General features: G+C 50.3%; 1 pseudogene; it reads left to right on the top strand.

The window, feature by feature from the left end:
- The first annotated feature begins 861 nt into the window (after nucleotides 1–861).
- LOC115120110 (probable glutamate receptor) overlaps nucleotides 862–27,168 on the top strand; it is a 51,154-nt pseudogene continuing 24,847 nt past the window's right edge.

Below are 27,168 nucleotides of genomic sequence, written 5' to 3'. Positions count from 1 at the left end.
AATAATAGTGAAGACATCAACACTATAAAATAACACATATGGAATCATGTAGTAACCAAAAAAGAGTTAAACAAATGAAAACATAGTTTAGATTCTTTAAAGTAGCAACCCTTTGCCTTGACAGTTTTGCACACTCTTGGCATTCTCTCATCCAGCTTCATGAGGTAGTCACCTGGGATGCATTTCAATTAACAGGAGTGCCTTGTTAAAAGTTCATTTGTGGAATTTCTTTCTTATTGCGTTTGAGCTATTTGACCAAGAAGGAGAGTGATGGAGTGCTGCATTATGGTTTGGGATGAGTAGGACTGCAGAGTGAAAGAAAAGCAGCCAACAAGTGCTCTGCATGTGTGGGAACTCCTTCAAGACTGTTGGGAAAGCATTCCTCATGAAGCTGGTTGAGAGAATGCCAAGAGTGCAAAGCTGTCATCAAGGCAAAGGGTGGCTACTTTGAAGAATCTCAAATATAAAACATATTTTGATTTGTTTAACACTTTTTAGTTCCTACATGATTCCATATGTGTTATTTCATAGTTGTGATGTCTTCACTATGCAATGTAAAAAATAGTACAAGTAAAGAAAAACCCTTGAATGAGTAGTTGTGTCCAAATGTTTGACTGGTACTGTATATATTTTACTATATATATCCCATTTGACCTCTGGACACATCATTATTATTTCTAGAGAAATGGTCAGTTTTCTTAAATTAATTTGACACACAGCTTCTATTCAAGTTTTTATTACACTCATATCTGTTGATACAACCTGAAATGAATGAGCTTCTAATCAACAAATTACATTATGTAAAAATCTATTATACATTTGAACTTTGTCACTGAAATGCTTTCACCTTTTAATTCTCAGGTTCAGAAGGTGACGACATGAAAGCGTTTATTGGATTGGTTGTGTGTGTGGTGGCACTGCTATCTGTTTGCACTGCAGGTAAATATAAATATATCACATGGTATACACTGAGTGTACGAAACATTAGGAGCACCTTCCTAATATTCAGTTGATTCCCCATTTGCCCTCAGAACAGCCTCAATTCGTCAGGGCCTGGAGTACAAGGTGTCAAAAGCGTTCCACAGGGATGCTGGCCCATGTTGACTCCATTGCTTCCCACATCTGTGTCTAGTTGGCTGGATGCCCTTTGGTGGACCATTATTGATACACACGGGAAACTGTTGAGTGTGAAAAACCCAGAAGCGTTGCAGTTCTTGACTCAAACCAGTGCGCCTGGCACCTACTACCATACCCCATTAAAAGGCACTTAAATATTTTGTCTTGCCCATTCACCCTCTGAATGGCACACATTCCATGTCTCAATGCTTAAAAATCCTCCCCTTCATCTCCTCCCCTTCATCTACACTGATTGAAGTGTTTTAGTAAGTGACATCAATGAGGGATCATAGCTTTCACCTGGTCAGTCTGTCATGGAAGGAGCAGGTGTTCCTAGGAACAGGTATTCTCAGTAAATCTGCTACTATAGCCATAAATCCAGTGTCAGGTATTGGTAACAATCCTATCGTTAGATCCTATATCTGTGGTTGGGGGCAATTTGTTACGAATTTGTAACACAAATGATATGTCACAAATTCTCATTTGTGGCTAATGTTAGCTTGGTGGTTAACTTGCTAATGTTAGCCAGGTTAGTGTTAAGTTTAGGAATTAGGTTAAAGAGTTAGGGGAAGGGTTGGCTAACATGCTAAGTAGTGGAAAAGTTGCTAAATAGCCTTAACATATCATACTAATTTGAGTGTCCCAAGATGTACATTTACTATGTCATTTCTAGTCAATGAGACCAGGCTGAGTCCCTTATTAAAAACAACAAAATCTCCCAGAATCACTTCCTCTGATTCAGAGGGGTTGGGTTAAATGTGGAAGACATTCAGTTGCACAACTGCCTAGGTATCCCCTTTCCCTGCTACTGTGCAGGGTACTTGTTAACCATTTTACTATAGTGACCCCTAGTGGTTTTCTAAGTAGTCAAGACGCCTCTGAACCATCTTAGGTTATTTATAGGAAATTGGGGGGAAAATGTTGAATGAAGTGAATACATTTAGAAAACATACTGCTGTGACAGGCAATAGTCTCTTCTAGAGCAGTGCAGCTTTAATAGAACCAGCCTTTGAAAGTCCTCCAGCATCCCAGCATGTTTTAGCCTGTGGGAAGGCACCCCAAAATGGTTAGTGTCTCGACATCTGACTCTTCCCATTGACCAAAGCTGGACGGCTGGAACCGCGTTCAAAGTGCCAGGGAGCCGATCTGGCAGCCGACCATTTCTCACAAGTCATCTGAGAGGATGCCACGGCCAACAAAAGAGTATAATAAATCAATTGAGCTTGAAGTCAATGGCTCGGGGCAAGCCCGCGAAATGACCGGCATCTCCGTGGGCTTGTAGGTCGATGCCAGTGGTCTTTTTTTACAAATTACTGTTGATGTGTGTCAGTGTGTCACTGACACCATGTGATACCAAGGGAGTACCCCGACTGCGCCGGCACCTCCGCTTCCCCGCCTCCAACTTTGGCAGGGCTTGTTAGGTCCTGAAGCGGACACGCTGAAATGGCATTGGTCACAGTCAATCGACGGCAAGGAAAACAAGTTTGAATGCCATGCATAATGTCTAAAAGAGGGAGGGGGATTGGAAAGGGTGACTTCCCCTTTTCTGGTGGAGTGGTTGGAAGGGGGGTTGGTGCCAGAACATGTATTTAGGGCAGAGCAGGGTGGGTACCCCATTACTGTCCCCCTGCATTGCCCCCAAAATGGAAGAGAAAGTAGTCTGTTGACAGTGAGAGGACGTTTCTTTTTTTGATGAGTATATTTTAATACTACCGTTAAAAGTTTGGGGTCACTTAGAAAAGTCCTTGTTTTTAAAAGAAAAACACTTTTTTTGTCTATTGAAATAACATCAAATTGATCAGAAATATAGTGTCGACATGCTGCTATTGCAGCTGGAAAAGGCTGATTTAAAAAAATATATATTTTTTTAAATGGAATATCTACATAGGCGTACAGAGGCCCATTATCAGCGTCCATCACTCCTGTGTTCCAATGGCATGTTGTGTTAGCTAACCCAAGTTTATCATTTTGAAAGGCTAATTGATCATTAGAAAATACTTTTGCAATTGTTAGCACAGCTGCAAACTGTTGTGCTAATTAAAGAAACAATAAAACTGGCCTTCTTTAGACTAGTTGAGTATCTGGCGCATCAGCATTTGTGGGTTCGATTACAGGCTCAAAATGGCCAGAAACAAAGAACTGTCTTCTGAAACTCATCCATCTATTTTTGTTCTGAGAAATGAAGGCTATTCCAAGTGAAAATTGCCAAGAAACTGAGGATCTCGTACAACGCTGTGTACTACTCCCGTCACAGGACAGCACAAACTGTCAAGTACATTAGAGTGTCTAGTTTGAGAAACAGACCCCTCACAAGTCCTCAACTGGCAGCTTCATTAAATATTACCCGCAAAACACCAGTCTCAATGTTAACAGTGAAGAAGATTCTCTGGGATGCTGGCCTTCTAGGCAGAGTGGCAAAGAAAAAGCCATATCTCAGACTGGCCAATTACAATAAAAAATTAAGATGGGCGAAAGAACACAGACACTAGACAGAGCAAGATCGGAAAAAAGTGTTATGGCCAGACAAATCTAAGTTTGAGGTGTTGAGATCACAAAGAAGAATATTTGTGAGACAGAAAAAAAGAAAAGATGCTGGAGGAGTGCTTGAAGCCATCTGTCAAGCATGGTGGAGGCAATGTGATGGTCTGGGGGTGCTTGATGCCATCTGTCAAGCATGGTGGAGGCAATGGGATGGTCTGGGGGTGCTTGAAGCCATCTGTCAAGCATGGTGGAGGCAATGGGATGGTCTGGGGGTGCTTGATGCCATCTGTCAAGCATGGTGGAGGCAATGGGATGGTCTGGGGGTGCTTGAAGCCATCTGTCAAGCATGGTGGAGGCAATGGGATGGTCTGGGGGTGCTTTGGTGGTGGTAAAGTGGGAGATTTGTACCGAGTAAAAGGGATATTGAAGAAGGAAAGCTATCGCTCCTTTTTGCAACGCCCAGTGCACGGTGCTTAATTGTTTCCTCCTACAACAGGACAATGACCCAAAGCACAGCTCCAAACTATGCAAGAACTATTTAGTCAGCTGGTATTTTGTCTATAATGGAGTGGCCAGTACAGTCACTGGATCTCAACCCTATTGAGCTGTTGTGGGAGCAGCTTGACCGTATGGTACGTAAGAAGTGCCCATCAAGCCAATCCAACAAGCATCGGTTGAAATCTCTTCAGATGACCTCAACAAATTAACAACTAGATGCCAAAGGTCTGAAAGGCTGTAATTGCTGAATCTTTGACGAAAGCTAATTTTGAAGGACACAATTATTATTTGAATTAAAAATCATAATTATTAACCTTGTCAACGTCTTGATTATCTTTCATATTCATTTTGCAACTAATTTCATGTACATACATGTACAGTACCGGTCAAAAGTTTGGACACACCTACACATTCAAAGGTTTTTCATTGTAGAATAATAGTGAAGACATCAAAACTATGAAATGACATATGGAATCGTGTAGTAACCAAAAAAGTGTTAATTAAACAAATCAAAAATAATGTTATATTTGAGATTCTTCAAATAGCCTCCCTTTACCTTGATGATTGCACATTCTTGGCATTCTCTCATATATTTACCCAGACACGCTGAAGAGCAGTGTGCGGGGATTTTCATGTTTTGTTTTTGTCGTTCCAGGGCCCCCGGTGTTATCCGTCACCACTATATTGGTAAGATATTATATATACCTCACGCTAATACTTATCACAATCATTGTTTTTTAAATTAGTTGGTTATGCATATCATATCTGACAGCAAACACACTCATTTTCATATTTCATTATGACTCCTGATCAAATTCCTTTTAATTGGGTACACGTGTTGGTACAACACTGTGGCTGCGTTTACACAGGCAGCCCAATTCCGATGTATTGAAAGGTCTGATACCTATTAGTCTTCCCCAAAATGTTTAAATAGAAAAAACACATAGATTCAGATCTTTTGAGTTCCGATTTTATTCCACATTCATGTGGTTCTCAATCCTGATAAGATTATGACGTTGCTTATCTGACCTCAGTCTGGACGCTCAGTTTACCTGCCATTACCATGACAACCACCCCAACATTTTAGGGAACAATGGCAGGAAATTAGTATTGCATCTGTGTGCTATTTCAGAGGACACAGCTGTGTGAATGCGCAAATCTGACATGCGAGTGTGGACAGAATTGGGTTCTCAGGATGGCTGTGTAAAAGCAGCTGATCATACACTGAACAAAAAATATAAACGCAACTTGTAAAGTGTTGGGTTCATGAGATGAAATAAAAGATACCAGAAATGTTGATAAGGTGCATTCATGGGTTTGAGACCAGCCACCCCGGACAGCTGATGAATCTGAGAAGTATTTCTGTCTGTAATAAAGCCAATTTGTGGGGAAAAAAACAAATTCTGATTGGCTGCACACTTGCCCCAGTCATGTGAAATCCATAGATTAGGGCCCAATGAATTTATTTACATTTACTGATTTCCTTATATGAACTGTAACGCAGTAAAATCATTGAAATGGTTGCATGTTGCATTTATATTTTTGTTCAGTCTAGATCTCGCATGACATCATACACTAGATTCCACCATTTTAGGGAGCCATTCGTGGCCAGTCCCCATGTCGTTATGCGCTCAATATTGTAACATGACACGACAGTTGATATACTGCTATACATAGAATTAAATAGAACACTGTCTTTCAAATTTAAAGGAACAATGGTAGGACATTAGTATTGCATCTCTGTGTTATTTCAGAGGATACAGTGGTGTGAATACAGCCATCTTGGTCAATTAGACTCATTTGTATGTATCCCTGACCAAGATAGCTGCCGTTATCAGCATATTCTTGTCTTATGAGGGTCTACGACAGAGCCACTCTAATAACTGTATGTAACTCTATGCTAGTGTGCATGTTTTAAAATATGATCCACTTGTTGGATTCACTCCCACCAGCAAGAACCATACACTATGACCCAAGGGTCTGAGCTGGAGGGGTACTGCATTGACCTGCTAGCGGAGATTGCCAAACGGTTGGACTTCAAGTACACCGTGCACCTGGTGAAGGATGGAAAGTACGGGCAACAGGACGAGAGCGGAAACTGGTTGGGGATGATCGGGGAGGTGGTCCGAGGGGTGAGTGGCCTGGACAGAAGGGTGTACGGTACGCTGGGGGATTGGACAGAAGGTAGCGGTATACGGTACGCTGGGGGATTGGACAGAAGGTATCAGGTGGTGGTATACGGTACGCTAGGGGATTGGACAGAAGGTAGCGGTATACGGTACGCTGGGGGATTGGACAGAAGGTAGCGGTATACGGTACGCTGAGCGTTTGGACAGAAGGTATCAGGTGGTGGTATACGGTACGCTGGGGGATTGGACAGAAGGTATCAGGTGGTGGTATACGGTACGCTAGGGGATTGGACAGAAGGTATCAGGTGGTGGTATACGGTACGCTAGGGGATTGGACAGAAGGTATCAGGTGGTGGTATACGGTACGCTAGGGGATTGGACAGAAGGTATCAGGTGGTGGTATACGGTACGCTAGGGGATTGGACAGAAGGTATCAGGTGGTGGTATACGGTACGCTGGGGGATTGGACAGAAGGTATCAGGTGGTGGTATACGGTACGCTAGGGGATTGGACAGAAGGTATCAGGTGGTGGTATACGGTACGCTAGGGGATTGGACAGAAGGTATCAGGTGGTGTTATACGGTACGCTGGGGGATTGGACAGAAGGTATCAGGTGGTGGTATATGGTACGCTAGGGGATTGGACAGAAGGTAGCGGTATACGGTACGCTGGGGGATTGGACAGAAGGTATTAGGTGGTGGTATACGGTACGCTGGGGATTGGACAGAAGGTAGGGGATTGGACAGAAGGTATCAGGTGGTGGTATACGGTACGCTAGGGGATTGGACAGAAGGTATCAGGTGGTGGTATACGGTACGCTAGGGGATTGGACAGAAGGTATCAGGTGGTGGTATACGGTACGCTAGGGGATTGGACAGAAGGTATCAGGTGGTGGTATACGGTACGCTGGGGGATTGGACAGAAGGTATCAGGTGGTGGTATACGGTATGCTGGGGGATTGGACAGAAGGTATCAGGTGGTGGTATACGGTACGCTAGGGGATTGGACAGAAGGTATCAGGTGGTGGTATACGGTACGCTAGGGATTGGACAGAAGGTATCAGGTGGTGGTATACGGTACGCTGGGGTTTGGACAGAAGGTATCAGGTGGTGGTATACGGTACGCTGGGGGATTGGACAGAAGGTAAGGTGGTGGTATACGGTGCGCTAGGGGATTGGACAGAAGGTATCAGGTGGTGGTATACGGTACGCTAGGGATTGGACAGAAGGTATCAGGTGGTGGTATACGATACGCTAGGGATTGGACAGAAGGTATCAGGTGGTGGTATACGGTACGCTAGGGGATTGGACAGAAGGTATCAGGTGGTGGTATACGGTACGCTGGGGGATTGGACAGAAGGTATCAGGTGGTGGTATACGGTACGCTAGGGGATTGGACAGAAGGTATCAGGTGGTGGTATACGGTACGCTAGGGGATTGGACAGAAGGTATCAGGTGGTGGTATACGGTACGCTGGGGGATTGGACAGAAGGTATCAGGTGGTGGTATACGGTACGCTGGGGGATTGGACAGAAGGTATCAGGTGGTGGTATACGGTACGCTGGGGATTGGACAGAAGGTATCAGGTGGTGGTATACGGTACGCTGGGGGATTGGACAGAAGGTATCAGGTGGTGGTATACGGTACGCTGGGGGATTGGACAGAAGGTATCAGGTGGTGGTATACGGTACGCTGGGGGATTGGACAGAAGGTATCAGGTGGTGGTATACGGTGCGCTAGGGATTGGACAGAAGGTATCAGGTGGTGGTATACGGTACGCTGGGGATTGGACAGAAGGTATCAGGTGGTGGTATACGGTACGCTAGGGGATTGGACAGAAGGTATCAGGTGGTGGTATACGGTACGCTAGGGGATTGGACAGAAGGTATCAGGTGGTGGTATACGGTACGCTAGGTGATTGGACAGAAGGTATCAGGTGGTGGTATACGGTACGCTAGGGGATTGGACAGAAGGTATCAGGTGGTGGTATACGGTACATTAGGGGATTGGACAGAAGGTATCAGCTGGTGGTATACGGTACGCTAGGGGATTGGACAGAAGGTATCAGGTGGTGGTATACGGTACGCTGGGGGATTGGACAGAAGGTATCAGGTGGTGGTATACGGTACGCTGGGATTGGACAGAAGGTATCAGGTGGTGGTATACGGTACGCTAGGGGATTGGACAGAAGGTATCAGGTGGTGGTATACGGTACGCTAGGGGATTGGACAGAAGGTATCAGGTGGTGGTATACGGTACGCTAGGGGATTGGACAGAAGGTATCAGGTGGTGGTATACGGTACGCTGGGGGATTGGACAGAAGGTATCAGGTGGTGGTATACGGTACGCTAGGGGATTGGACAGAAGGTAGCAGGTCAGGGTTGGACAGAAGGTAGCGGTATACGGTACGCTGAGCGTTTGGACAGAAGGTATCAGGTGGTGGTATACGGTACGCTGGGGGATTGGACAGAAGGTATCAGGTGGTGGTATACGGTACGCTAGGGGATTGGACAGAAGGTATCAGGTGGTGGTATACGGTACGCTAGGGGATTGGACAGAAGGTATCAGCTGGTGGTATACGGTACGCTAGGGGATTGGACAGAAGGTATCAGCTGGTGGTATACGGTACGCTAGGGGATTGGACAGAAGGTATCAGCTGGTGGTATACGGTACGCTAGGGGATTGGACAGAAGGGTGTACGGTACGCTGGGGGATTGGACAGAAGGTAGCGGTATACGGTACGCTGGGGGATTGGACAGAAGGGTATACGGTACGCTGAGCGTTTGGACAGAAGGTATCAGGTGGTGGTATACGGTACGCTGGGGGATTGGACAGAAGGTATCAGGTGGTGGTATACGGTACGCTAGGGGATTGGACAGAAGGTATCAGCTGGTGGTATACGGTACGCTAGGGGATTGGACAGAAGGTATCAGGTGGTGGTATACGGTACGCTAGGGGATTGGACAGAAGGTATCAGGTGGTGGTATACGGTACGCTAGGGGATTGGACAGAAGGTATCAGGTGGTGGTATACTGGTACGCTAGGGGATTGGACAGAAGGTATCAGCTGGTGGTATACGGTACGCTAGGGGATTGGACAGAAGGTATCAGGTGGTGGTATACGGTACGCTAGGGGATTGGACAGAAGGTATCAGGTGGTGGTATACGGTACGCTGGGGGATTGGACAGAAGGTATCAGGTGGTGGTATACGGTACGCTGGGGGATTGGACAGAAGGTATCAGGTGGTGGTATACGGTACGCTGAGGGATTGGACAGAAGGTATCAGGTGGTGGTATACGGTACGCTGGGGGATTGGACAGAAGGTATCAGGTGGTGGTATACGGTACGCTAGGGGATTGGACAGAAGGTATCAGCTGGTGGTATACGGTACGCTAGGGGATTGGACAGAAGGTATCAGGTGGTGGTATACGGTACGCTGGGGGATTGGACAGAAGGTATCAGGTGGTGGTATACGGTACGCTGGGGGATTGGACAGAAGGTATCAGGTGGTGGTATACGGTACGCTGAGGGATTGGACAGAAGGTATCAGGTGGTGGTATACGGTACGCTGGGGGATTGGACAGAAGGTATCAGGTGGTGGTATACGGTGCGCTAGGGATTGGACAGAAGGTATCAGGTGGTGGTATACGCTGAGCTGGGGGATTGGACAGAAGGTATCAGGTGGTGGTATACGGTGCGCTGGGGATTGGACAGAAGGTATCAGCTGGTGGTATACGGTACGCTGGGGGATTGGACAGAAGGTATCAGGTGGTGGTATACGGTACGCTAGGGGATTGGACAGAAGGTATCAGCTGGTGGTATATGGTACACTGGGGGATTGGACAGAAGGTATCAGGTGGTGGTATACGGTACACTGGGGGATTGGACAGAAGGTATCAGGTGGTGGTATATGGTACGCTAGGGGATTGGACAGAAGGTATCAGGTGGTGGTATACGGTACGCTAGGGGATTGGACAGAAGGTATCAGGTGGTGGTATACGGTACATTAGGGGATTGGACAGAAGGTATCAGCTGGTGGTATACGGTACGCTGGGGGATTGGACAGAAGGTATCAGGTGGTGGTATACGGTACACTGGGGGATTGGACAGAAGGTATCAGGTGGTGGTATACGGTACACTGGGGGATTGGACAGAAGGTATCAGCTGGTGGTATACGGTACGCTGGGGGATTGGACAGAAGGTATCAGGTGGTGGTATACGGTACGCTAGGGGATTGGACAGAAGGTATCAGCTGGTGGTATACGGTACGCTGGGGGATTGGACAGAAGGTATCAGGTGGTGGTATACGGTACATTAGGGGATTGGACAGAAGGTATCAGGTGGTGGTATACGGTACACTGGGGGATTGGACAGAAGGTATCAGGTGGTGGTATACGGTACGCTAGGGGATTGGACAGAAGGTATCAGCTGGTGGTATACGGTACATTAGGGGATTGGACAGAAGGTATCAGCTGGTGGTATACGGTACGCTGGGGGATTGGACAGAAGGTATCAGGTGGTGGTATACGGTACAGTAGGGGATTGGACAGAAGGTATCAGGTGGTGGTATACGGTACACTGGGGGATTGGACAGAAGGTATCAGGTGGTGGTATACGGTACGCTAGGGGATTGGACAGAAGGTATCAGCTGGTGGTATACGGTACGCTAGGGGATTGGACAGAAGGTATCAGGTGGTGGTATACGGTACGCTGGGGATTGGACAGAAGGTATCAGGTGGTGGTATACGATGCGCTGGGGATTGGACAGAAGGTATCAGGTGGTGGTATACGGTACGCTAGGGGATTGGACAGAAGGTATCAGGTGGTGGTATACGGTACGCTGGGGGATTGGACAGAAGGTATCAGGTGGTGGTATACGGTACGCTAGGGGATTGGACAGAAGGTATCAGGTGGTGGTATACGGTACGCTAGGGGATTGGACAGAAGGTATCAGGTGGTGTTATACGGTACGCTGGGGGATTGGACAGAAGGTATCAGGTGGTGGTATATGGTACGCTAGGGGATTGGACAGAAGGTAGCGGTATACGGTACGCTGGGGGATTGGACAGAAGGTATCAGGTGGTGGTATACGGTACGCTGGGGGATTGGACAGAAGGTATCAGGTGGTGGTATACGGTACGCTAGGGGATTGGACAGAAGGTATCAGGTGGTGGTATACGGTACGCTAGGGGATTGGACAGAAGGTATCAGGTGGTGGTATACGGTACGCTAGGGGATTGGACAGAAGGTATCAGGTGGTGGTATACGGTACGCTAGGGGATTGGACAGAAGGTATCAGCTGGTGGTATACGGTACGCTGGGGGATTGGACAGAAGGTATCAGCTGGTGGTATACGGTACGCTGGGGGATTGGACAGAAGGTATCAGGTGGTGGTATACGGTACGCTGGGGGATTGGACAGAAGGTATCAGGTGGTGGTATACGGTACGCTGGGGATTGGACAGAAGGTATCAGGTGGTGGTATACGGTACGCTAGGGGATTGGACAGAAGGTATCAGGTGGTGGTATACGGGTATCGCTGGGGATTGGACAGAAGGTATCAGGTGGTGGTATACGGTACAGCTAGGGGGATTGGACAGAAGGTATCAGGTGGTGGTATACGGTACGCTGGGGATTGGACAGAAGGTATCAGGTGGTGGTATACGGTATGCTGGGGATTGGACAGAAGGTATCAGGTGGTGGTATACGGTGCGCTGGGGGATTGGACAGAAGGTATCAGGTGGTGGTATACGGCAATACGCTGGGGATTGGACAGAAGGTATCAGGTGGTGGTATACGGCACGCTGGGGGATTGGACAGAAGGTATCAGGTGGTGGTATACGGTACGCTGGGGATTGGACAGAAGGTATCAGGTGGTGGTATACGGTACGCTAGGGATTGGACAGAAGGTATCAGGTGGTGGTATACGGTACGCTGGGGATTGGACAGAAGGTATCAGGTGGTGGTATACGGTACGCTAGGGGATTGGACAGAAGGTATCAGGTGGTGGTATACGGTACGCTAGGGGGATTGGACAGAAGGTATCAGGTGGTGGTATACGGTGCGCTGGGGATTGGACAGAAGGTATCAGGTGGTGGTATACGGTACGCTGGGGGGATTGGACAGAAGGTATCAGGTGGTGGTATACGGTGCGCTGGGGGATTGGACAGAAGGTATCAGGTGGTGGTATACGGTACGCTGGGGATTGGACAGAAGGTATCAGGTGGTGGTATACGATGCGCTGGGGATTGGACAGAAGGTATCAGGTGGTGGTATACGGTACGCTGGGGGATTGGACAGAAGGTATCAGGTGGTGGTATACGGTACGCTGGGGATTGGACAGAAGGTATCAGGTGGTGGTATACGGCACGCTAGGGATTGGACAGAAGGTATCAGGTGGTGGTATACGGTACGCTGGGGGATTGGACAGAAGGTATCAGGTGGTGGTATACGGTACGCTAGGGGATTGGACAGAAGGTATCAGGTGGTGGTATACGGTACGCTAGGGATTGGACAGAAGGTATCAGGTGGTGGTATACGGTGGCTAGGGGATTGGACAGAAGGTATCAGCTGGTGGTATACGGTACACTGGGGATTGGACAGAAGGTATCAGGTGGTGGTATACGGTACGCTAGGGGATTGGACAGAAGGTATCAGGTGGTGGTATACGGTACGCTAGGGGATTGGACAGAAGGTATCAGGTGGTGGTATACGGTACGCTGGGGGATTGGACAGAAGGTATCAGGTGGTGGTATACGGTACGCTAGGGGATTGGACAGAAGGTATCAGGTGGTGGTATACGGTACGCTGGGGGATTGGACAGAAGGTATCAGGTGGTGGTATACGGTACGCTGGGGGATTGGACAGAAGGTATCAGGTGGTGGTATACGGTACGCTGGGGATTGGACAGAAGGTATCAGCGGTATCAGGTGGTGGTATACGGTACGCTGGGGGATTGGACAGAAGGTATCAGGTGGTGGTATACGGTACGCTGGGGGATTGGACAGAAGGTATCAGGTGGTGGTATACGGTACGCTAGGGATTGGACAGAAGGTATCAGGTGGTGGTATACGGTACGCTGGGGATTGGACAGAAGGTATCAGGTGGTGGTATACAGCTGGGGATTGGACAGAAGGTATCAGGTGGTGGTATACGGTACGCTGGGGGATTGGACAGAAGGTATCAGGTGGTGGTATACGGTACGCTAGGGGATTGGACAGAAGGTATCAGGTGGTGGTATACGGTACACTGGGGGATTGGACAGAAGGTATCAGGTGGTGGTATACGGTACGCTAGGGGATTGGACAGAAGGTATCAGGTGGTGGTATACGGTACGCTGGGGGATTGGACAGAAGGTATCAGGTGGTGGTATACGGTACGCTGGGGGATTGGACAGAAGGTATCAGGTGGTGGTATACGGTACGCTGGGGGATTGGACAGAAGGTATCAGGTGGTGGTATACGGTACGCTAGGGGATTGGACAGAAGGTATCAGGTGGTGGTATACGGCACGCTGGGGATTGGACAGAAGGTATCAGGTGGTGGTATACGGTGCGCTGGGGGATTGGACAGAAGGTATCAGGTGGTGGTATACGGTGCGCTGGGATTGGACAGAAGGTATCAGGTGGTGGTATACGGTACGCTAGGGGATTGGACAGAAGGTATCAGCTGGTGGTATACGGTGCACTGGGGGATTGGACAGAATGTATCAGGTGGTGGTATACGGTGCACTGGGGATTGGACAGAAGGTATCAGGTGGTGGTATACGGTACGCTAGGGATTGGACAGAAGGTATCAGGTGGTGGTATACGGTACGCTAGGGATTGGACAGAAGGTATCAGGTGGTGGTATACGGTACATTAGGGGATTGGACAGAAGGTATCAGGTGGTGGTATACGGTACGCTGGGGGATTGGACAGAAGGTATCAGGTGGTGGTATACGATACGCTGGGGATTGGACAGAAGGTATCAGGTGGTGGTATACGGTACACTGGGGGATTGGACAGAAGGTATCAGGTGGTGGTATACGGTACGCTGGGGGATTGGACAGAAGGTATCAGGTGGTGGTATACGATGCGCTAGGTTGGACAGAAGGTATCAGGGTGGTATACGGTGCGCTGGGGGATTGGACAGAAGGTATCAGGTGGTGGTATACGGTACGCTAGGGGATTGGACAGAAGGTATCAGGTGGTGGTATACGGTACGCTAGGGGATTGGACAGAAGGTATCAGGTGGTGGTATACGGTGCGCTAGGGATTGGACAGAAGGTATCAGGTGGTGGTATACGGTACATTGGGGATTGGACAGAAGGTATCAGCTGGTGGTATACGATGTACATTGGGGATTGGACAGAAGGTATCAGGTGGTGGTATACGGTACAGCTGGGGATTGGACAGAAGGTATCAGGTGGTGGTATACGGTACGCTGGGGGATTGGACAGAAGGTATCAGGTGGTGGTATACGGTGCGCTAGGGGATTGGACAGAAGGTATCAGCTGGTGGTATACGATGCGCTAGAGATTGGACAGAAGGTATCAGGTGGTGGTATACGGTACGCTAGGGGATTGGACAGAAGGTATCAGGTGGTGGTATACGGTACGCTAGGGGATTGGACAGAAGGTATCAGGTGGTGGTATACGGTGGTAGGGGATTGGACAGAAGGTATCAGGTGGTGGTATACGGTACGCTGGGGGATTGGACAGAAGGTATCAGGTGGTGGTATACGGTACGCTGGGGATTGGACAGAAGGTATCAGGTGGTGGTATACGGTGCGCTGGGGATTGGACAGAAGGTATCAGGTGGTGGTATACGGTGCGCTGGGGATTGGACAGAAGGTATCAGGTGGTGGTATACGGTACGCTGGGGGATTGGACAGAAGGTATCAGGTGGTGGTATACGATGCGCTGGGGATTGGACAGAAGGTATCAGGTGGTGGTATACGGTGCGCTGGGGGATTGGACAGAAGGTATCAGGTGGTGGTATACGGTACGCTAGGGGATTGGACAGAAGGTATCAGGTGGTGGTATACGGTGCTGGGAGATTGGACAGAAGGTATCAGGTGGTGGTATACGGTGCGCTAGGGATTGGACAGAAGGTATCAGGTGGTGGTATACGGTGCGCTGGGGGATTGGACAGAAGGTATCAGGTGGTGGTATACGATGCGCTAGGGGATTGGACAGAAGGTATCAGGTGGTGGTATACGGCGCTGGGGGATTGGACAGAAGGTATCAGGTGGTGGTATACGGTACACTGGGGTTTGGACAGAAGGTATCAGGTGGTGGTATACGATGCGCTGGGGATTGGACAGAAGGTATCAGGTGGTGGTATACGGTACGCTAGGGGGATTGGACAGAAGGTATCAGGTGGTGGTATACTACGCTGGGGATTGGACAGAAGGTATCAGGTGGTGGTATACGACGCTAGGGGATTGGACAGAAGGTATCAGGTGGTGGTATACGGTACGCTAGGGATTGGACAGAAGGTATCAGGTGGTGGTATACGGTGCGCTGGGGGATTGGACAGAAGGTATCAGGTGGTGGTATACGGTATGCTGGGGATTGGACAGAAGGTATCAGGTGGTGGTATACGGTAGGGGATTGGACAGAAGGTATCAGGTGGTGGTATACGGTGCACTGGGGATTGGACAGAAGGTATCAGGTGGTGGTATACGGTGCGCTGGGATTGGACAGAAGGTATCAGGTGGTGGTATACGGTGCGCTGGGATTGGACAGAAGGTATCAGGTGGTGGTATACGGTACGCTAGGGGATTGGACAGAAGGTATCAGGTGGTGGTATACGGTACATTAGGGGATTGGACAGAAGGTATCAGGTGGTGGTATACGGTACACTGGGGGGATTGGACAGAAGGTATCAGGTGGTGGTATACGGTACGCTAGGGATTGGACAGAAGGTATCAGCTGGTGGTATACGGTACATTAGGGGATTGGACAGAAGGTATCAGGTGGTGGTATACGACGTGCAGCTGGGGGTGGTGGTTGGACAGAAGGTATCAGGTGGTGGTATACGGTACAGCTAGGGGATTGGACAGAAGGTATCAGGTGGTGGTATACGGTACGCTGGGGGATTGGACAGAAGGTATCAGGTGGTGGTATACGATACGCTAGGGATTGGACAGAAGGTATCAGCTGGTGGTATACGGGTACGCTGGGGATTGGACAGAAGGTATCAGGTGGTGGTATACGGTACGCTAGGGGATTGGACAGAAGGTATCAGGTGGTGGTATACGGTGCGCTGGGATTGGACAGAAGGTATCAGGTGGTGGTATACGGATAGGATTGGACAGAAGGTATCAGGTGGTGGTATACGATACGCTGGGGGATTGGACAGAAGGTATCAGGTGGTGGTATACGAAAGGTAGCGGTTGGACAGAAGGTATCGATGCGGACAGAAGGTATCAGGTGGTGGTATACGATGCGCTGGGGATTGGACAGAAGGTATCAGGTGGTGGTATACGGTGCGCTGGGATTGGACAGAAGGTATCAGGTGGTGGTATACGGTGCGCTAGGGATTGGACAGAAGGTATCAGGTGGTGGTATACGGTACGCTGGGGGATTGGACAGAAGGTATCAGGTGGTGGTATACGATGCGCTGGGGATTGGACAGAAGGTATCAGGTGGTGGTATACGGTGCGCTGGGGGATTGGACAGAAGGTATCAGGTGGTGGTATACGGTACGCTGGGGGATTGGACAGAAGGTATCAGGTGGTGGTATACGGTGCGCTGGGGATTGGACAGAAGGTATCAGGTGGTGGTATACGGTGCGCTGGGGATTGGACAGAAGGTATCAGGTGGTGGTATACGGTACGCTATTGGACAGAAGGTATTGGACAGGACAGAAGGTATCAGGTGGTGGTATACGGTACGCTAGGGATTGGACAGAAGGTATCAGCTGGTGGTATACGGTGCGCTGGGGATTGGACAGAAGGTATCAGGTGGTGGTATACGGTACGCTAGGGGATTGGACAGAAGGTATCAGGTGGTGGTATACGATGCGCTGAGGTTGGACAGAAGGTATCAGGTGGTGGTATACGGTACGCTGGGGGATTGGACAGAAGGTATCAGGTGGTGGTATACGATGCGCTAGGGATTGGACAGAAGGTATCAGGTGGTGGTATACGGCGCTAGGGGATTGGACAGAAGGTATCAGGTGGTGGTATACGGATACGCTAGGGGATTGGACAGAAGGTATCAGGTGGTGGTATACGGTACGCTAGGGGATTGGACAGAAGGTATCAGGTGGTGGTATACGGTACGCTGGGGGATTGGACAGAAGGTATCAGGTGGTGGTATACGGTACGCTGGGGGATTGGACAGAAGGTATCAGGTGGTGGTATACGGTACGCTGGGGATTGGACAGAAGAAGGTGGTGGTATACGGGGGGTTGGACAGAAGGTATCAGGTGGTGGTATACGCTGGGGGATTGGACAGAAGGTATCAGGTGGTGGTATACGGTGCGCTGGGATTGGACAGAAGGTATCAGGTGGTGGTATACGGTGCGCTAGGGGGATTGGACAGAAGGTATCAGGTGGTGGTATACGGTGCGCTGGGGATTGGACAGAAGGTATCAGGTGGTGGTATACGGTACGCTGGGATTGGATTGGACAGAAGGTATCAGGTGGTGGTATACGATGCGCTAGGGGATTGGACAGAAGGTATCAGGTGGTGGTATACGGTGCGCTAGGGATTGGACAGAAGGTATCAGGTGGTGGTATACGGTGCGCTGGGGGGATTGGACAGAAGGTATCAGGTGGTGGTATACGGTACGCTGGGGGATTGGACAGAAGGTATCAGCTGGTGGTACGATACGGAGCTAGATTGGACAGAAGGTATCAGGTGGTGGTATACGGTACGCTGGGGGATTGGACAGAAGGTATCAGGTGGTGGTATACGATGCGCTAGGGGATTGGACAGAAGGTATCAGGTGGTGGTATACGGTACGCTAGGGGATTGGACAGAAGGTATCAGGTGGTGGTATACGATACAGCTAGGGGATTGGACAGAAGGTATCAGGTGGTGGTATACGATGCGCTAGGGATTGGACAGAAGGTATCAGGTGGTGGTATACGGATGCGCTGGGGGATTGGACAGAAGGTATCAGGTGGTGGTATACGATACGCTGGGGGATTGGACAGAAGGTATCAGCTGGTGGTATACGATGCGCTGGGGATTGGACAGAAGGTATCAGGTGGTGGTATACGGTACGCTGGGGGATTGGACAGAAGGTATCAGCTGGTGGTATACGGTACGCTAGGGGATTGGACAGAAGGTATCAGGTGGTGGTATACGATGCGCTAGGGATTGGACAGAAGGTATCAGCTGGTGGTATACGATGCGCTAGGGGATTGGACAGAAGGTATCAGTGGTGGTATACGGCGCTGGGGATTGGACAGAAGGTATCAGGTGGTGGTATACGATGCGCTGGGGGATTGGACAGAAGGTATCAGGTGGTGGTATACGATGCGCTAGGGGATTGGACAGAAGGTATCAGGTGGTGGTATACGATGCGCTAGGGGGATTGGACAGAAGGTATCAGGTGGTGGTATACGATGCGCTAGGGGATTGGACAGAAGGTATCAGGTGGTGGTATACGATACGCTGGGGGATTGGACAGAAGGTATCAGGTGGTGGTATACGATGCGCTGGGGATTGGACAGAAGGTATCAGGTGGTGGTATACTGGTACGCTAGGGGATTGGACAGAAGGTATCAGCTGGTGGTATACGGTACGCTAGGGATTGGACAGAAGGTATCAGGTGGTGGTATACGGTACGCTGGGGGATTGGACAGAAGGTATCAGGTGGTGGTATACGGTGCGCTGGGGTATCAGGTGGTGGTATACGGCACGCTGGGATTGGACAGAAGGTATCAGGTGGTGGTATACGGTACGCTGGGGGATTGGACAGAAGGTATCAGGTGGTGGTATACGGTGCGCTGGGGATTGGACAGAAGGTATCAGGTGGTGGTATACGATGCGCTGGGGATTGGACAGAAGGTATCAGGTGGTGGTATACGGTACGCTGGGGGATTGGACAGAAGGTATCAGGTGGTGGTATACGATGCGCTGGGGGATTGGACAGAAGGTATCAGGTGGTGGTATACGGTACGCTAGAGATTGGACAGAAGGTATCAGGTGGTGGTATACGATGCGCTGGGGATTGGACAGAAGGTATCAGGTGGTGGTATACGGTACGCTGGGGGATTGGACAGAAGGTATCAGGTGGTGGTATACGGTACGCTGGGGATTGGACAGAAGGTATCAGGTGGTGGTATACGGTACGCTGGGGATTGGACAGAAGGTATCAGGTGGTGGTATACGGTACGCTGGGGATTGGACAGAAGGTATCAGGTGGTGGTATACGGTACGCTAGGATTGGACAGAAGGTATCAGGTGGTGGTATACGGTACGCTGGGGGATTGGACAGAAGGTATCAGGTGGTGGTATACGGTACGCTGGGGATTGGACAGAAGGTATCAGGTGGTGGTATACGGTACACTGGGGGATTGGACAGAAGGTATCAGGTGGTGGTATACGATGCAGCTAGGGGATTGGACAGAAGGTATCAGGTGGTGGTATACGATGCGCTGGGGGATTGGACAGAAGGTATCAGGTGGTGGTATACGGTGCGCTGGGGATTGGACAGAAGGTATCAGGTGGTGGTATACGGTACAGCTAGGGATTGGACAGAAGGTATCAGGTGGTGGTATACGGTACGCTAGGGGATTGGACAGAAGGTATCAGGTGGTGGTATACGATGCGCTGGGGGGATTGGACAGAAGGTATCAGGTGGTGGTATACGCACGCTGGGGATTGGACAGAAGGTATCAGGTGGTATACGATGCAGCTGGGGGATTGGACAGAAGGTATCAGGTGGTGGTATACGGTACGCTGGGGATTGGACAGAAGGTATCAGGTGGTGGTATACGATACGCTAGGGATTGGACAGAAGGTATCAGGTGGTGGTATACGATGGCTGGGGGATTGGACAGAAGGTATCAGGTGGTGGTATCACGATGCTGGGGATTGGACAGAAGGTATCAGGTGGTGGTATACGGTGCGCTGGGGATTGGACAGAAGGTATCAGGTGGTGGTATACGGTACGCTAGGGATTGGACAGAAGGTATCAGGTGGTGGTATACGATGCGCTAGGGATTGGACAGAAGGTATCAGCTGGTGGTATACGGTACGCTGGGGGATTGGACAGAAGGTATCAGGTGGTGGTATACGATGCGCTGGGGATTGGACAGAAGGTATCAGGTGGTGGTATACGGATGCGCTAGGGATTGGACAGAAGGTATCAGGTGGTGGTATACGATACGCTAGGGGATTGGACAGAAGGTATCAGGTGGTGGTATACGATGCACGCTAGGGATTGGACAGAAGGTATCAGGTGGTGGTATACGGTACGCTAGGGGATTGGACAGAAGGTATCAGCTGGTGGTATACGATGCAGCTAGGGGATTGGACAGAAGGTATCAGGTGGTGGTATACGATACGCTGGGGGATTGGACAGAAGGTATCAGGTGGTGGTATACGATGCGCTAGGGGATTGGACAGAAGGTATCAGGTGGTGGTATACGGTGCGCTAGGGATTGGACAGAAGGTATCAGGTGGTGGTATACGGTGCAGCTAGGGGATTGGACAGAAGGTATCAGGTGGTGGTATACGATACGCTAGGGGATTGGACAGAAGGTATCAGGTGGTGGTATACGATGCGCTGGGGGATTGGACAGAAGGTATCAGGTGGTGGTATACGATGCGCTAGGGATTGGACAGAAGGTAGCGGTATACGATGCGGCTGGGGATTGGACAGAAGGTATAGGTGGTATGCGATGCGCTGAGGGTTTGGACAGAAGGTATCAGGTGGTGGTATACGGTACGCTGGGGATTGGACAGAAGGTATCAGGTGGTGGTATACGGTGCGCTGAGCGGATTGGACAGAAGGTATCAGGTGGTGGTATACGGTGCGCTAGGGGATTGGACAGAAGGTATCAGCTGGTGGTATACGATGCGCTAGGGGATTGGACAGAAGGTATCAGGTGGTGGTATACGATGCGCTAGGATTGGACAGAAGGTATCAGGTGGTGGTATCAGCTAGGGTTGGACAGAAGGTATCAGGTGGTGGTATACGATGCGCTAGGGGATTGGACAGAAGGGTATCGGTACGCTGGGGGATTGGACAGAAGGTAGCGGTATACGATGCGCTGGGGATTGGACAGAAGGGTGGTATACGATACGCTGAGCGTTTGGACAGAAGGTATCAGGTGGTGGTATACGATGCGCTGGGGGATTGGACAGAAGGTATCAGGTGGTGGTATACGGTGCGCTAGGGATTGGACAGAAGGTATCAGCTGGTGGTATACGATGCGCTAGGGATTGGACAGAAGGTATCAGGTGGTGGTATACGATGCGCTGGGGATTGGACAGAAGGTATCAGGTGGTGGTATACGGTACGCTAGGGATTGGACAGAAGGTATCAGGTGGTGGTATACTGGTACGCTAGAGATTGGACAGAAGGTATCAGCTGGTGGTATACGATGCGCTAGATTGGACAGAAGGTATCAGGTGGTGGTATACGATACGCTGGGATTGGACAGAAGGTATCAGGTGGTGGTATACGGTACGCTGGGGGATTGGACAGAAGGTATCAGGTGGTGGTATACGGTGCGCTGGGGGATTGGACAGAAGGTATCAGGTGGTGGTATACGATACGCTAGAGATTGGACAGAAGGTATCAGGTGGTGGTATACGGTGCGCTAGGGGTTGGACAGAAGGTATCAGGTGGTGGTATACGATGCGCTGGGGATTGGACAGAAGGTATCAGGTGGTGGTATACGATGCGCTAGGGGATTGGACAGAAGGTATCAGGTGGTGGTATACGGGATTGGACAGAAGGTAGTGGTATACTGGGGGATTGGACAGAAGGTATCAGGTGGTGGTATACGATGCGCTAGAGATTGGACAGAAGGTATCAGGTGGTGGTATACGATGCGCTAGGGGTTGGACAGAAGGTATCAGGTGGTGGTATACGGTACGCTAGGGGATTGGACAGAAGGTATCAGGTGGTGGTATACGATACGCTGGGGATTGGACAGAAGGTATCAGGTGGTGGTATACGATGCGCTAGGGGATTGGACAGAAGGTATCAGGTGGTGGTATACGATGCGCTGGGGGATTGGACAGAAGGTATCAGGTGGTGGTATACGGTACGCTAGGGATTGGACAGAAGGTATCAGGTGGTGGTATTGGACAGAAGGTACACTAGGGGTTTGGACAGAAGGTATCAGGTGGTGGTATACGGTACGCTGGGGGATTGGACAGAAGGTATCAGGTGGTGGTATACGGTACGCTGGGGGATTGGACAGAAGGTATCAGCTGGTGGTATACGGTACGCTGGGGGATTGGACAGAAGGTATCAGCTGGTGGTATACGGTGCGCTAGGGATTGGACAGAAGGTATCAGGTGGTGGTATACGACGCTAGGGGATTGGACAGAAGGTATCAGGTGGTGGCGGTTGGACAGCTGGGCGCTGGGGGATTGGACAGAAGGTATCAGGTGGTGGTATACGAAGGGTATACGCTAGGCGATTGGACAGAAGGTATCAGGTGGTGGTATACGGTACGCTGGGGGATTGGACAGAAGGTATCAGGTGGTGGTATACGATGCGCTAGGGGGATTGGACAGAAGGTATCAGCTGGTGGTATACGGTACGCTGGGGATTGGACAGAAGGTATCAGGTGGTGGTATACGATACGCTGGGGATTGGACAGAAGGTATCAGGTGGTGGTATACGGCGCTAGGGGATTGGACAGAAGGTATCAGCTGGTGGTATACGGTACGCTAGGGATTGGACAGAAGGTATCAGGTGGTGGTATACGGTACGCTGGGGGATTGGACAGAAGGTATCAGGTGGTGGTATACGATGCGCTGGGGGATTGGACAGAAGGTATCAGGTGGTGGTATACGATGCGCTAGGGGATTGGACAGAAGGTATCAGGTGGTGGTATACGGTGCGCTAGGGGATTGGACAGAAGGTATCAGGTGGTGGTATACGATACGCTGGGGATTGGACAGAAGGTATCAGGTGGTGGTATACGATGCGCTGGGGATTGGACAGAAGGTATCAGGTGGTGGTATACGGTACACTGGGGGATTGGACAGAAGGTATCAGGTGGTGGTATACGGTGCACTGGGGATTGGACAGAAGGTATCAGGTGGTGGTATACGGTACGCTGGGGGATTGGACAGAAGGTATCAGCTGGTGGTATACGGTGCGCTAGGGATTGGACAGAAGGTATCAGGTGGTGGTATACGATGCGCTGGGGGATTGGACAGAAGGTATCAGGTGGTGGTATACGATGCGCTGGGGGATTGGACAGAAGGTATCAGGTGGTGGTATACGATACGCTGGGGATTGGACAGAAGGTATCAGGTGGTGGTATACGGCTAGGGGATTGGACAGAAGGTATCAGGTGGTGGTATACGATGCGCTAGGATTGGACAGAAGGTATACGGCGCTGGGGGATTGGACAGAAGGTATCAGGTGGTGGTATACGGTACGCTGGGGGATTGGACAGAAGGTATCAGGTGGTGGTATACGAGCTAGGGATTGGACAGAAGGTATCAGGTGGTGGTATACGGTACACTGGGGGATTGGACAGAAGGTATCAGGTGGTGGTATACGGTACGCTAGGGATTGGACAGAAGGTATCAGGTGGTGGTATACGGTGCGCTGGGGATTGGACAGAAGGTATCAGGTGGTGGTATACGGTACGCTGGGGGATTGGACAGAAGGTATCAGGTGGTGGTATACGGTGCGCTGGGGATTGGACAGAAGGTATCAGGTGGTGGTATACGGTACGCTGGGGGATTGGACAGAAGGTATCAGGTGGTGGTATACGGTACGCTGGGGATTGGACAGAAGGTATCAGCTGGTGGTATACGGTACGCTGGGGGATTGGACAGAAGGTATCAGGTGGTGGTATACGATGCGCTGGGATTGGACAGAAGGTATCAGGTGGTGGTATACGATACGCTGGGGGATTGGACAGAAGGTATCAGGTGGTGGTATACGGTACATTAGGGGATTGGACAGAAGGTATCAGGTGGTGGTATACGGTACGCTGGGGATTGGACAGAAGGTATCAGGTGGTGGTATACGATGCGCTAGGGGATTGGACAGAAGGTATCAGCTGGTGGTATACGGTACGCTGGGGATTGGACAGAAGGTATCAGGTGGTGGTATACGGTACGCTAGGGGATTGGACAGAAGGTATCAGGTGGTGGTATACGGTACGCTAGGGGGATTGGACAGAAGGTATCAGGTGGTGGTATACGGTACGCTAGGGATTGGACAGAAGGTATCAGCTGGTGGTATACGGCACGCTAGGGGATTGGACAGAAGGTATCAGCTGGTGGTATACGATGCGCTAGGGGATTGGACAGAAGGTATCAGGTGGTGGTATACGGTACGCTAGGGGATTGGACAGAAGGTATCAGGTGGTGGTATACGGTACGCTAGGGGATTGGACAGAAGGTATCAGGTGGTGGTATACGATGCACGCTAGGGATTGGACAGAAGGTATCAGGTGGTGGTATACGGTGCTGGGGATTGGACAGAAGGTATCAGGTGGTGGTATACGATGCGCTAGGGGATTGGACAGAAGGTATCAGGTGGTGGTATACGGTACGCTAGGGATTGGACAGAAGGTATCAGCTGGTGGTATACGATGCGCTAGGATTGGACAGAAGGTATCAGGTGGTGGTATACGCTGGGGGATTGGACAGAAGGTATCAGGTGGTGGTATACGATGCGCTGGGGGATTGGACAGAAGGTATCAGGTGGTGGTATACGATGCACGCTGGGGGATTGGACAGAAGGTATCAGGTGGTGGTATACGATGCACGCTAGGGGATTGGACAGAAGGTATCAGGTGGTGGTATACGGTACGCTGGGGGATTGGACAGAAGGTATCAGGTGGTGGTATACGGTACATTAGCAGAAGGTATCAGGTGGTGGTATACGGTACGCTAGGGATTGGACAGAAGGTATCAGGTGGTGGTATACGATACGCTGGGGATTGGACAGAAGGTATCAGGTGGTGGTATACGGTACGCTAGGGGATTGGACAGAAGGTATCAGGTGGTGGTATACGATACGCTAGGGGATTGGACAGAAGGTATCAGGTGGTGGTATACGATGCGCTGGGGGATTGGACAGAAGGTATCAGGTGGTGGTATACGGTGCGCTGGGGTTTGGACAGAAGGTATCAGGTGGTGGTATACGGTACGCTGGGGATTGGACAGAAGGTATCAGGTGGTGGTATACGATACGCTAGGGATTGGACAGAAGGTATCAGGTGGTGGTATACGGTACACTAGGGGATTGGACAGAAGGTATCAGCTGGTGGTATACGATACGCTAGGGGATTGGACAGAAGGTATCAGGTGGTGGTATACGTACACTGGGGGATTGGACAGAAGGTATCAGGTGGTGGTATACGGTACACTGGGGATTGGACAGAAGGTATCAGGTGGTGGTATACGGTGCGCTGGGGGATTGGACAGAAGGTATCAGGTGGTGGTATACGGTGCGCTAGGGGATTGGACAGAAGGTATCAGGTGGTGGTATACGGCACGCTAGGGGATTGGACAGAAGGTATCAGGTGGTGGTATACGGTGCGCTAGGGGATTGGACAGAAGGTATCAGGTGGTGGTATACGGTGCACGCTGGGATTGGACAGAAGGTATCAGGTGGTGGTATACGGTACGCTAGGGGATTGGACAGAAGGTATCAGGTGGTGGTATACGATGCGCTAGGGGATTGGACAGAAGGTATCAGGTGGTGGTATACGGTGCGCTGGGGGATTGGACAGAAGGTATCAGGTGGTGGTATACGGTACGCTAGGGATTGGACAGAAGGTATCAGGTGGTGGTATACGGTACGCTGGGGATTGGACAGAAGGTATCAGGTGGTGGTATACGGTACGCTAGGGATTGGACAGAAGGTATCAGGTGGTGGTATACGCTGGGGGATTGGACAGCTATCACGGTACGGGATTGGACAGAAGGTATCAGGTGGTGGTATACGATACGCTGGGGGATTGGACAGAAGGTATCAGGTGGTGGTATACGATGCGCTAGGGGATTGGACAGAAGGTATCAGGTGGTGGTATACGATGCGCTAGGGGATTGGACAGAAGGTATCAGCTGGTGGTATACGATGCGCTGGGGATTGGACAGAAGGTATCAGGTGGTGGTATACGGTGCAGCTAGGGGGATTGGACAGAAGGTATCAGGTGGTGGTATACGGTACGCTGGGGGATTGGACAGAAGGTATCAGGTGGTGGTATACGATGCGCTGGGGATTGGACAGAAGGTATCAGGTGGTGGTATACGATGCGCTAGGGATTGGACAGAAGGTATCAGGTGGTGGTATACGGTACGCTAGGGGATTGGACAGAAGGTATCAGGTGGTGGTATACGATGCGCTGGGGATTGGACAGAAGGTATCAGGTGGTGGTATACTGTACGCTGGGGATTGGACAGAAGGTATCAGGTGGTGGTATACGATGCGCTAGGGGATTGGACAGAAGGTATCAGGTGGTGGTATACGATGCGCTGGGGATTGGACAGAAGGTATCAGGTGGTGGTATACGGTACGCTAGGGGATTGGACAGAAGGTATCAGGTGGTGGTATACGATGCGCTAGGGGATTGGACAGAAGGTATCAGGTGGTGGTATACGATGCGCTAGGGATTGGACAGAAGGTATCAGGTGGTGGTATACGGTGCGCTGGGGGATTGGACAGAAGGTATCAGGTGGTGGTATACGGTACGCTGAGGGATTGGACAGAAGGTATCAGGTGGTGGTGGTATACGGTACGCTGAGGGTTGGACAGAAGGTATCAGGTGGTGGTATACGATGCGCTGA

This window comes from Oncorhynchus nerka, linkage group LG7 (genome assembly GCF_034236695.1).
Source record: "Oncorhynchus nerka isolate Pitt River linkage group LG7, Oner_Uvic_2.0, whole genome shotgun sequence".
NCBI classification, from domain to species: Eukaryota; Metazoa; Chordata; class Actinopteri; order Salmoniformes; family Salmonidae; genus Oncorhynchus; species Oncorhynchus nerka.
This window is presented reverse-complemented; position numbering and strand designations above follow the sequence as displayed.